The sequence below is a fragment of the Phocoena sinus genome, chromosome 2 (genome assembly GCF_008692025.1).
Source record: "Phocoena sinus isolate mPhoSin1 chromosome 2, mPhoSin1.pri, whole genome shotgun sequence".
NCBI lineage: Eukaryota > Metazoa > Chordata > Mammalia > Artiodactyla > Phocoenidae > Phocoena > Phocoena sinus.
Window position 1 is genome coordinate 25,224,542 of NC_045764.1, and position 13,183 is coordinate 25,237,724.

General features: G+C 52.7%; 1 protein-coding gene across 3 annotated transcripts in view; it reads right to left on the minus strand.

Annotated features, from left to right (window-relative positions):
* Positions 1–13,183, minus strand: part of PFKFB3 (6-phosphofructo-2-kinase/fructose-2,6-biphosphatase 3) — an 83,662-nt gene that overhangs the window by 43,566 nt on the left and 26,913 nt on the right. The window lies entirely within an intron of this gene.

The following is a 13,183-nucleotide window of genomic DNA, read 5'->3' on the forward strand; positions in this document are numbered from 1 at the left end:
TTAATAATATAGTCGAGAACAAAAGAGTTTCACGTAAAGTCATTTCTCTTTTTATATACCACCAAAAACACCACCAGAACAAAAAAAAAAAACTTTTGATTTTGGCCTCTTTGCATCCCTGAAAGCAAGGGAAGACCCCAACAGCTTCACTGGAGCCACCCCAGAAAACTTGGACAGGGCTCCTGCTCTTGCAGGAGAGTCAGCGAGACCTTACATCACTGTGGAAAGGGTTCCGGGGTTTTTGTAATAAAGGAGGAAGGAACTATTGATCTAGTATAACTGGGTGAGGCCTGAGCCCCACAGAGTGACTTGCCTCAGCTCCCAGACCGAGCACTTGTCCAGCCACACCAGAGGGAAGAAGGACGGGACCAGAGGGACCACATTTGAGGCCCTGGCCTTCCTCCACCGCCCTCCTCGCCCCCTCAGTTGGCCAGTTTTTGTGGTCTGTTCTCTTCATCCTTATCAAGCTTTCTTCCAGAAAAGAATCTGCACCCCATCCCCATTAGATTATCAATGATTGCTGGGTGGCTTAAAGCATAGCCCCTCCCATGGTCCTTGACTTAACCGGCATCCAAGCCCTTAAGCTGAAGAGATAGCACATCAGGTACAGATCCCGAGGCCCTGCACGTGGTGGGTGGGCTCAGGACTGGCCTCTCGTGGCCTACATCTGCTTCCAGGGGCTGGTCTCTTCCGGGGGGATCCCTGAGCCCCTTCATGTCTGCCTGCTGAGGGGGATTCTCTCTTTGCTTTGGTCTTTAGGAAACTGGCCCGAGCCACTAAGCGTCCTGGCCTGGGCCCCCCCAGATCGCTGCTTCTGGAGCTGGAAAGACACCCACACCCAGAAGGAAGCGGAGGCACAAGGCTGCCAGGCAGAGGTGTGCAGGGAGAACCCTACTCACTCGGAACAAGAGGGAGGCAGAGCACCGGCTCCAAGGGCGTCCTTTGGGTGCACAAATCAAGTAGAAAACACCCCCATAGACGAAGAGCCAATGCAGGGGACCCAATATGATGACCCAGCTCCACAGTGAGTGGTCAGAAACTCATCACCAGGGAATAAGGAGGAAAAGGATAAAAGCCAGAGACACAGAAGTCACTGGACCCAGATGGTGTCACTGCCGCGGTGAGTGCGTCTTTTGGACACTGTCACGTGCCATATATGAGTTGTACTGCTGATAGCAGAATATGGCGACAAGGAAATTACACATAAGATAACGCTGGTGGGATACAGAGAACAGACTTGTGGTTGCCAAAGGGGAAAGGGGTGGGGGAGGAACGGAATGGGAGTTTGGGGTTGGCAGATGCAAACTGTTACATATAGAATGGCTAAACAACAAGGTCCTACTGTATAGCACAGGGAACTATATTCAATATCCTGTGATAAACCATACAGAAAAGAATATGAAAACGAATATATATATGTATAAATGAGTCACTTTGCTGTACAGCAGAAATTAATACAACATTGTAAATCAACTATACCAATACTGCAATAAATTTTTTTTAAAAAGTAATGCTGGCGGGCTTCCCTGGTGGCGCAGTGGTTGAGAGTCCACCTGCCGATGCAGGGGACACGGGTTCATGCCCCGGTCCGGGAAGATCCCACATGCCGCGGAGCGGCTGGGCCCGTGAGCCGTGGCCGCTGAGCCTGCGCGTCCGGAGCCTGTGCTCCGCAACGGGAGAGGCCACAACAGTGAGAGGCCCGCGTACTGCAAAACAAAAAAAAGTAACGCTGGGGCTTCCCTGGTGGCGCAGCAGTTCAGAGTCCACCTGCCGATGCAGGGGACGCGGGTTCGTGCCCCGGTCCGGGAGGATCCCACACGCCGCAGAGCGGCTGGGCCCGTGAGCCATGGCCACTGAGCCTGCGCGCGTCCGGAGCCTCTGCTCCGCAACGGGGGAAAAAAAAAGTAATGCTGGTGGAATCTCAACTTTCTAGAATATATTGGATGTGTCTATAGATCAGAAATGATAGATCTAGGTGGTTGAATTATAGGTGATTTTCATTTTGTGAATGTATTTTAAGATATTTTATAATGACTAGAATACTATAACAACTATTTGATAACCATAATAGTAATCATTATTAAAATAGCTACCATTTATCAATCACTAAATCTGGGCCAAGCTCTATGCTCAAGTTTTACATATATTTTCTCAACAATGCAATCAGGTAAGTAATGGTGTCACTAGTTTTCAGAGAAGGAAATCCAGGTTGAGAGGTAGAAATCCTGCACCAGCTCACACGACAGGGATTCAAATCCAGATGTGCCTGCCGCAAAGTTAACAGTTGTTGCCGTTAACCACTGCGCCCCATCGGCCTCCTGAAATGAAACCCTTTTAAAAGAAATATATATGTGTGGGTGAAACTGGTTAATGGGGGCAAGAAAACGGGAAGGATGGCGGGTCTGGGCTGGAGGTCTGCTGGTGACCCTCAGGCAGGAGGGGCCACCGGGAGCCCCCCATGTCACCCAAAGGAAGAGGCCCCTGAGGTTTAACTCCCCGGGGAGGGAGGCTTAGGTTGGCAGCCCTCACTGCCCCTTCTCACCTACTTGCTGATCCAAACAGTTTTCCTGGAGGAAGACAAAGGCTCTCATTTCTCAGTCTGACCTCCAGTGCAAATTTGGGTTAAATAACACTTTAACAAAAACAAGGGATACAGTAAATGACTAGCATATTAGCAACTATAAATACGGGTGTCTTCTGATTACCTTCTTTTTTTTTTTTTTTTTTTTGACAAGGGAACTCAAGAGCCCCATGCTGGAGGTTGGAGAAAAGGCACCAAAAGGAGAAGAAACTTATGGGTCTTGGCAGATGCTACAGCCTCCAGGTCACGTGGATGGGATGAGCTCCCTGCAGAAATAGCCTGGCCCGGGATGCCTTGTAAATGGACTGTGGGTTAAAACAGCAGTCATTTCCATAATCCTCCCAAAGCAATGAGAGATCAAATGAGGATGTACGGAGAGAACTGGAAGACCTCATGGGCCGATAAGAGTTGCTGAAGTGAAGCAACTTCAGCAGGAAACCCTCTGGGGCACGACCTGGTCACCCACGCGTTTCTTCCACTGAGCCTCATGGAAAGCCAGGCCTTAGCCTCCTGGCTATTTCAGTCAGGTTTGTTTTGTTCTGGGTTTCAATAACTTGAGATCCCAGGCTGATAGGCTGGATAATCTAGGGGGGGAAAAAAAAACGAGTGAATATGCAAAACTGATTACTTAACCTGAACCATGATACAGATCACTGGTTTTCAGCATCAGGGACACATGAGAACCATTCAGAGAACATTTTCCAAACATCCGATGTGTAAACCCCATGCTAGACCCATTCGGTCAGAACTGCTGGGCAGGATTTAGGCTTTGCAGTTTCCTAAGAGCCTCTCAAGTGATCACTGTGTCTAGCCAAATCAAGATCCTAATTTGCACCACACCTAACCAGCCCTATGCCGAGCTTCAGGCTGGGGCCACAGGATTGGGAGAAGTTCGTGGCATCTGACTACAAATGCTTTATATCTTGTTCAGGAAACAAGACATATCTGCATGGGAAGCAACTAGTAGACACAATCGCCATGGAGTTTGTTGGTGTTTTGGAGAGATCTGTGAGCCAAAAAACCTAGAATAAGTGAACCTCTCGGAGTCGGTGTGCCCGCTACACCTGCAGCCTTTTCTTGTTTTTGTTTTTATTCTTTTTTGCGGTACGCGGGCCTCTCACCGTTGTGGCCTCTCCCGTTGCGGAGCACAGGCTCCGGACGCGCAGGGTCAGCGGCCATGGCTCACGGGCCCAGCCGCTTCGCGGCACGTGGGATCTTCCCGGACCGGGACACGAACCCGTGTCCCCTGCATCGGCAGGCGGACTCTCAACCACTGAGCCACCAGGGAAGCCCTGCAGGCTTTTCTTTTCCATGCCTTATGACCAGCCACTTACCAGCCTCGAAACTTGTTCTTGTTTGTTTTGTTTTGCTTTTGAGAATGAAGAACTGCGTTGACCTTCTCAAAGAAGGCTGGATAAATTCTTAGGATACTCAACTACTAGGTAGTTTCCAGAGAAGATTCCCTTCTACCTGCTTTGCTAGGCTAGAAAAGTCCCCCGAAAGGTCATTTACCCACGAGGTCCGTTCACCCAACGGAGACGAGAAGAATCACTGGGAGTCCCCTCCCCACCCCCCATGAGGGCAGCTGGGGTGGCAGGTAAAGACTAAGTCACCTAGGGATGGGCCTGGGTGCATGCGTGTGTGTTTGCGTGTACACGTGTGCACGCCGGGCTCTGCTGCTTCAGACCCTGCAGGGCTCGTCCATGTCCACTTTTTGAGGCCAACAGGGTGGGTCCACAGGGACAGACGGACACTCCAGCTGACCCTGCCGTGGAGCAAGTGGGGTCCCTGGGGCACCGGCAATGGGGTTGCACTGTTTGGCAGAGAGTCGGCACTCTGCCCTCCTGACCCTGGCCCCAGACCCTGGACTGGATGACAAACTTCACCCACACTTGGGCATCGTCCAGCTGAACCAGGGAGAGCCTGGGGCCAACTCGCCGCCTCCTCCACTGGCCTCCACGGGCCACCGAGCCAGGCTCCATGTCTGCAGCCTGGAGGAACAGGAGTGGGCGGAGAGCCAGCCCGTGGGAGGCATCGGGCCTGTGATCTGGGAGGCCCTGCTTCTCCCAGAGGTGGTGTCAGGATTCCAAGCTGCCCCAAGTGTGTGCCGGGCTCCCCTCCGCTACCTGCCCCTCCTCCTCCCCTCTTCTTGTGTGTGATGCACAGACTCGCACTTCCCAGAGGACGGGTCAGGGGTTAGAGAGGCAGCCGTGGGGAGGAGGGGGACGAAGAGTCACCAGAGCAGAGACACCACGGCTGGAAGCCAGGCTCCACGGCTCCAACTCTTTTGCCCTGTTTTGTTTCTTTCTGGTGAAATATATGTAACCTACAACGTACCAATTTCACCATTCCTAAGCGTTCAGTCCAGTGGCACTGAGTACATCCACGTGCGGTACAACCATCACCACCATCCACCTCCAGAAATTTCCATCTTCCCAAACTGAAACTCTCACTCACTAAAGGATAAGTCCCCTTCCCCCTCTCCATTGGCCCTGGTAACCTGCATTCTACTTCCTGTCTCTGAATTCCCCAGAGAGGTGGAATCCATGTATTTGCCCTCTCGTGACTGTCCCATTTCTCTTAGCGTGATGTCCTCAGAGTTCACACGTGCTGCAGCGCGTGTCACAAAGTCCTTTCTTCCACAAAGGCCGAGTATTATCCCACTGTGTGGATTAATGCATTCATCCGTCGATGGGCACCTTGGCTGCTTCCCCCTTTTGGCTGTGGTGAACGTGCATGGGTGTAGAAACGCCTGTTCAAGGGTCAGCCTCTATATCATATGATTAGGATGTGCCTTAGTTTTAGGGACACATTCAACAATTTGCCATTTTCTGGAGAACAAATAAACCGAGTAGACCATCTTAAGTTTGAATTCTTAAAAGTAAGGCAGTCAGAGTACAAACTGCATACATCCCATGATCAACTTTTTGGAAAAAAGTAGGAAATTCCCAGAAGTGATAACAACAGCTACCTCTATGTTAGGGAAACACGGGTGATGCCTTTCTTTCGTTGTACTTTCCTGCCCTTCCTACAGTAAGCCTGTATTATCGTTATCCTTAGGGGAAAAAAAATAGTACTATGTTTTTCCCTCGGTCTGAATGCCTTTGGACTGCCTGTTGCCCTGGAGTCCACACTGACTTACATATACATCATTCACTCACTCATTCATTCATTCGTTCGTTCAAAATAGCGCTAATTCCAGACATTTCTAAAAGCTGGTAACTTTGAATGGCTGAGTGCTGAGAGCCCAATCATTCCCGTGCAGTCGCACCTGTCACTTAGATTGATCTCACTCTACGCCTGTTAAAGGGCACTCCCCATCTGGAGCTAGTCACATGCCTCATTGTCACTCAGCGGGCTCAGAGGTCAGCTCACAACTCACCAAACTGGCAGGAGCACTGGGTTCCAGCGCCAGCACCGCTGTCTGCCTTGGCTGAGTCCAGCTCCCATGCACACCTCTGTTGGTGTCTCCCGTACCTACCCGCTCAGACAACAGGATTCCTGTCCACCTCGGGCTCCTGGGGCGCCAGCTTCCTCACCATTCAAAAACCCAGCCTCCGACAGGTAGAACTCAGGGGGATGGGTTCCTTCTCTTCCCCCACCTTCTGCCCGTTGCCTTCCTGGGCCTCCACACCATCCTCTGAGGACCCGAACTGATGGTGACACCCCAGAGCAGAGGAAGGAGGGACAGGAAAATTCCTCCAGCTGGGGGTCTCCTCCCCATGCCCCAATCTTTCTGCTTGTAGATGTGGCCTTTCAGCACCAAAGGGAACAAACTGTTAGTTGATAAATGATCAGAAAGCTCCCAGCACAGAGTAAGGGACTCGGAGAAAGAGCTCAAGAGCAGCATAGGGTCCTACAAGTTCAAGCTTTTGCCTGCTTCACCTTCATCTCTTGCTCTTCGCTGGTGGGAACCAGACTGCCTGGGTTCAAATTCACCACTTACCAGCTGTGTGACCTTGGACCAAGAACTTAACCTCTCTGTGCCCCAGTTTCTTCACTGGTAAAACAGGGTAGAAAATAGAGCCCAGGAAGTATTAGCTACTTTAATTCCTAGCCAATAAATTCATCACAGCTCCCTTTTATTGAATGTACCAGGCATCGTGTTAAGTACTTAAAAGAGATTATCTCTCATCCTTAGAACTACCCAACCGGGTAGGAACTATTGCTATTCTGGAGATAAGGATGCAATCTCAGAGAGATTAAATAACTTGTCCCAGGACCCGGAGTGGTGGAGAAGCCTTCCACATTGGTCACCAGAGTAGGGAGGAGGAAACTGGGACTAGAGACCATTTCCCAAGGCAGTTTGTTTCAAAAGTGGGGCTTCCCTGGTGGCGCAGTGGTTGAGAGTCCGCCTGCCGATGCAGGGGACACGGGTTCGTGCCCCGGTCTGGGAAGATCCCACATGCCGCGGAGCGGCTGAGCCCGTGAGCCATGGCCGCTGAGCCTGCGTGTCCGGAGCCTGTGCTCCGCAACGGGAGAGGCCACAACAGTGAGAGGCCTGCGTAGCGCAAAAAAAAAAAAAAAAAAAAAGTGGTGCCAGCAGTGACCAAAGTCCTACATCAAATCCCACCAGCCCAATGTGCAGAAGCAGAAGCGCAGGGTACCCTCTGGGGCAGAAGAGGCAAGTAGGGGCCAAACACACGCAGGGGGCCTCAGACACTTCCCCACGTGCCCTGCCCTGTGAGGCCTGGAATTGCTCCAAAAGCAATAAATCCCTTGATCCAGCAGACAAATTCAAGGCAAAGATGCCCACGCCCTGCCCCCAGGAGAAATAACACCTGACTGCATTCCAGAGCAATCACCAAAGGCCCCTGTGTTGGGGAGGAGCTCTCTGTCCACGTGACAGGCCCCCTCCTCCCCTCCCGCACCCCCTGCCAAAGTCACTTGGTGATACCACCACCACCACCACCCCCCGCCCCGTCACTATGATTTAGCACACACACACATCCCCCCCGACGCTTCACACCCCTCTTTCCTGTTTTATTCCCCCCCCCCCCCCCCCCCCCCCCGCGCACTTATCACCATTAACGTGCGTGTTATCCTATTTACTGTCTCATCTCCTCCATGAGGGCAGAGATTTTTGTTTGTTTCTTTCTGCCGCTAATGAAGCCTTGGGACGAACGAAGCCCAGCCCCCAGTAGGTGTGCCATAAACATCCGGACCAGTGGGTGGTGCTGTGCTGGGCAGCGTGTGCCCACAGAGGCCTAAGCAATGGGGCCTGAATAAACAAACGGGCTCTCTGAGTCTGGGCATCACTGGTGTTCGATGCCTCACGTTTCCCATTATTACCCAGGCGGCTTCCAAGTCCGACGGGAGCTTCTCCGTACGTTGGCCCCTCCCGTGTTTGGGGTCTTCACACCAGCCCCACTTCTCACATCCACCCTCACGTGCACCCCTGCAGGTGCCCAGAGCTCTCTGTGATGCACTCCACCTCCCAGAGTTTTCTACACTCCCCAAACAATCTCCACCCCATGCCTGCATCCAAAGCTTCCCATTAACTGGGTTTTACTGAAGTCTTTTATGTGTAGGGGAAAGAGGATCTGGTATGAGGAATTCATACAAAGATGTGAATGGCTGCATGTCAGTCACCAGGTAGCGGCTGAATTTCTGTCCACTGGGAGACAGAGCAAAGCAGTTAGCCCGAACCCGGAGGGTTCGGGCTGACTGTAGAGCTCAGAAGTGTATCCCGTAAGAAGCCACTGCAGAACCACAAGCGCTGGGGTGGCTCCCTGCAGGCGCTCTTAGTGCTGCACACCGGAGTCATAGGAGGCCTCAGAGTTGCTCCCAGCCCAGGAAGCCCAGCTCGGAAAGCCCCCAAGAGCACGCAGTCAGGGGGCTCCCATCTGCTTTCCCCAGCCCTGGCCAGATAGCACCTGCATCTCCCGTCCTGATTTCATCCCCGATTTCTTCCCAACCCACTCAATCTGTTTCATGTACTTAGACTTCAGGTGAGGTTTTGTTTAGAGATGGTTCTGCGGCCCTGAGAGATCTGCAAACCACCTAGTCCGGGCCATCAACTTCCCAGAAAAGTGGATCCAGAGGGAGGTGGCTGGCCCGAGGCACTCACAAGTTGGCGGCAGCTAGAACCCAGGTTTCCAATCCCCCAAGCCATTTTTAAAATCAACATCTCATTCTCATTTTTGTAACATACGTACAAAAATGCACCCCTCGATAAAGCTCCAGGTGAACCCGCCTGCGTAACCATCGCCCGCGCAAGAGCTAGGTCACTTCCCAAAACCCCGGGAGCCCCGTGCCCTTGCCGGTCACCACCCACTTACGATAATGGATTAGTCTGTTTGGTTCAAGCGCTACGTCAGCAGAGCAGCACATTACTGTTCTCCTGGGTCTGGCTTTATGCCCTCGACGCTGTGCCCGTGAGATTCTTTCGTGTCGCCTCTTACAGCCGTGGTTCCTTCGTTATCACTGTTCCATTGCACGATGCACCACAATTTCTTTCTCCGTGTTGCTGGAACGCTGAATGGTTTCCACTGGGGGGCTCTTGTGATAATGCCGCTGGGAACGTTCTTGCACGTCTGGGCACATAAACGATTCCTGTGGGTCTACACCGAGGACTGGAGCTGCTGGACCACAGTTCAGTAAATATTGCCAAAGCATTTTCCAAAATGATGATAGCAATTTTCACCTCCAGACGAGCGTTCCTGTCACTCTAGTCTCCTCAATACTTGGGTCTCTTTCTTTTTAGCCATCCTGGCTGAAACAGGGACAGACAGTTGACCCTTGAACAATATGTGTTTGAACCGTGTGGGTCCACTTTTATGTGGAGTTTTTTCAATAAAGAGAGTACCTGTGTTTTCATTTTACAGACCCTTAAATTAACTAAGGGTGGGGAAACATTTGTGGCACTTAGAGATCATGATACGTGGAATCAAAAGAACAAAGGTTTGAGTCCTGATTCGCTCCAAACTGTGTCAGCTTCCTGCCCTTGGGTGAGTCATTTATCAATTCCTCTGTTTTTGAGGCAGAGATAGCAGTAGGTGGATTCTCAACTATGTGTGTGTTGGGGGGGTTGGGGGGTGTCAGCACCCCTAAACCCTACATTGTTCAAGGGTCTGATGGTGGCTTTAATTTGATTTCCTAGATGACTAGGGAGATGGAGTCACTTTTCATTGCTTCCTGACCATTTGGATTGCCTCCTCTTCTGAACACAATGAGATGTATATCTGTGTTTCCACATTAAAGCCCTTTCTGGTTTGTTTGGTTTTTCTTTCTCCTTCCTCCACAGTGACTTTAATGGAGCAACGCCGTTTCCTGGGTAAGGGCTCCGGAGCCAAACTTCCTGGTCACGTTCCAGCTCCAGTGACACAGGGAGTGGCCATCACTCTGGGCTCTATCCCTCCCCATGCCCAGCGACACCCTCTGTGAAACGGGGCTGAGGATGCTAGGATCTCACTCCTTAAGCTTGAATGTGCGCACGCAAACATCCAGGACGACACCTGCACGAACTAAGTGCTCGATGCATTGGGATTTTGACCATGACACCTGGCAATCTGCCCCTGAAAGAGCCTGAAACTGCAGAGAAAAAGGACAGAGGGCGCAGAGCAAGACTGAGACAACGTTTCACAATCTGTCAGTAATTTATCACCACTTCAACAGCGGCCTCCTGCTTCTCCCTATGAAAAAGAGAGATTTCCCTCATGCGCGGGAACCCGAGAAGAGGTGATGCTGGTGTCCGAGGAGAGACGCTGGGTCCGATTCATCTCCACTGAAAAAAACCAAACAGGCCCATGCATGAGGCTCGCCAGGACCCCAGGTCCGGGCATCACCCACAAAGCCTGCAGACTGGGAACTCGGAGCCCCTGGGCCCCACGGAGCGCCAGGTGGCCTCACACCCGCCCTTCGTCCCGCCATACCAAACGCGCTCAGTTCCGGCCTCGCCGGCCAGTCCCCACGGTCCGGGGCAGGGATGACCATGTGCCTGATAGCTGGGTTCCATCTCAGCCTCCTTGGCCGGGGCCTCGGGCAGCTCCAGGCAGCAGGCCCAGGAGGTCAGCCCGGGCTGGGGCCACCCTCACTTGACGGAACCTGAGCTGCACCTGGGGACACCCTGCCTGGACAGCCGGGCCAAGACCAGGCCAGGTGCTGGGGTTGCTGGGACTCTTCTGAGAAGCCCCATGCTGGATGAGTGGGAAAAGTAGGTGATGCGGCCAGACGGGAAGAGATCAGGGAGGGCTGGGCTTCCGGTAAACAGGCCTGGTCAGTGAAACGATGTAAACAGCAGGCGTGTGCCAGGAGACCAGGATGAGTCACCAGGTCCCAGCTCCCTGAGTGTACAGACAAGGAAACTGAGGCTCAGGGAGGTTAGAAGCCCAACTGGTGATCCCTGGTCCCTCCTCTGACCATAACCTGTTCCTCCAGGCCCCTCCAATCCCCACGGCTAATTAGTCACCAGACCCTATTTTACGTAAGGTCACTCATACAAGTGATCTGTGTTCTCCTTTCCTACTGTCTCCTGTCAGATGTAAGCCCTCGAAGCTCCTGAGACCACAGGTCGTCACTTCCCATCTCCTCCCCCAGCCTCCCTATTCCAGTCCAACATACACACCGCTCACACACTCATCTCCTAAAACGGTACTTCAGCTCTGTCCTTCCCCCTGCTCAGGAACTATCACTGGCTCCCTACTTCCCCTAAGACCACTTCCAACCTCCTCAGTCTTCACTGCAGGTCCTCTGCAGGGGCCTCTCTCCCCTGCGCCTCCTCCACTTGGGCCAGAGATCTGCTTCTTCCCCCAGACATGCCCTCCCCCACCCCCTTCACCCCCCCCACCCCACCCCTCCCCCCCGCCTGTCTCTGCTTTTCTGCAGAGCAACCCTCCGGAAATCCCTTTCCTCCTTTCTGTCCAATCCCTACATGTTCTCCGTGTCTCTTAGCATCTCTCCCTTGCTGTTCTCATGAGCTTTTATTTCCTGTACTACATCAAACACTGGCATCCTGTCTGCACCTTTTCACACGCGTGGATCTGTGTTGTACGTGTGTGTTCAGAGCCTGAATGTTCTCTCTGCATCCAACACAGCGGGCAGCACAGCCCCCCAGAACGTGGGTGCTGAAAGTATACGCTGACGGACTAGACACACACAAGACGCCGACAGCACGCACAGCCTTCTTGACAAGCTCTCCCTCCAGTTTAGATGCACTCAGCCCTGGGAACGCGGAGGCTACGGAATCTCACATCCACCTTCCACGGGCCGCTGCGGACACAGACACGAACACAAGCAGTGACTGTTACAGAAGTGCGTGAGGGCCTGGTGGAAGGAGCGAGGAGAACGCTCAATTCTTCCACAAGCAGTCTGGGAAGGCTTCGTGGAGGAAGTGTTGTGAGGGGAAATCTGAAGTGTCAAGTGCGGGAAGGGGGAGCACAGGGGTGAGAGAGGAGGACGTCCCCAGTTGGAAGAGTGTGTGAGGGGGTCCGGGGAGGCCTGAATAACGGGCCTTGGTGACTGAGCAGGTCGTGAAGACAGGCTCATCATGGAGGGGCCTTTCCTGGGGAGCGACAGGGCAGACGTGCTCCAGCACTCCTGGAGGTGGAGGATCTTGTCCTGCTGCTGCTTCCCAGGTGCTGTCTGGCCTTGGGGGGCTGGTAAATCACTCTGGTCCTCAGTGCCCAGGTCCTGGTGACCCATCACCTGCCATGTGTTCCTGGTCCTTGTCGGAAACCAAGCCTCTTATGTCTCCCAACCCACTGACTGCCGGGTCTCGTTAGGGGTCTGAGAATTTAGTGTTTGAACCACAAGGACGCTGAGTGGTGACCGGATGCATCAACAGGGCATTCAGATGTTTACCTGGAGAGCAACCTTCCATTCGGATGCTGCAGACACAGCGGGGGATGTCCACTTTTCCCACGCCCAGGGCCACCCCTTCTGCTTCAGGACGTGCCAAACCAGGCCTGGCTGTTACATTTGAGGCTTCAGGGAAAGCGTTAGAAATTCTCTTTTCAAAGAGACTCTTCTCATGCTGTGTTGGGGAAGCTTACCACACTCTGGGCCACCACAAGGCTGGTGTTGAACGTGCGTGCCTTCCACAGCCAAACCCCTTTGTACATCAGTCAGCAGCCCAGGAAGGCTTCATGGAGGAAGTGGGCTTACGAGCCTCCTAAGTGGGCTTCTTCTAGCCAGAGGGGTTTGAAGGGGGAAGGTGGGGCTTCTAAATGGCGAGACACGGGTGTGAGGATGGGGACGGTGGGGCCTGTGCTGTCTGTTCACAGTCAACTCCTTTCCCAAACCTGAAGACCAAGCTCCATGGGCTCCAGACCCGAGGTCACAGACTCTGGGGCCCAATGCTGGGGAAATATTCTTTAGAGCCAGCAGGTCGAACCCAATCCAGACTCTGGCCCAGAACAGACTGGAAGAAAATCCTCCCACCTCGGTTCCCGGAGGGGACATTTCTGTTCTTGTGCTTGAGGACAATTCACAGCTACGTTAAGTGCAAATGGTCAAACACTACTTAAGAGACACACCACACTGGATAAAAAGAAAAAGCAAGCCCCACGAAAAGAAATCCGGCTTAAGTATGAAGACATGCATCATTAAAAGTAAAAGGATGGGGGAACTACAGCATGCAAACACTAGTCAACAGAAAAGGGA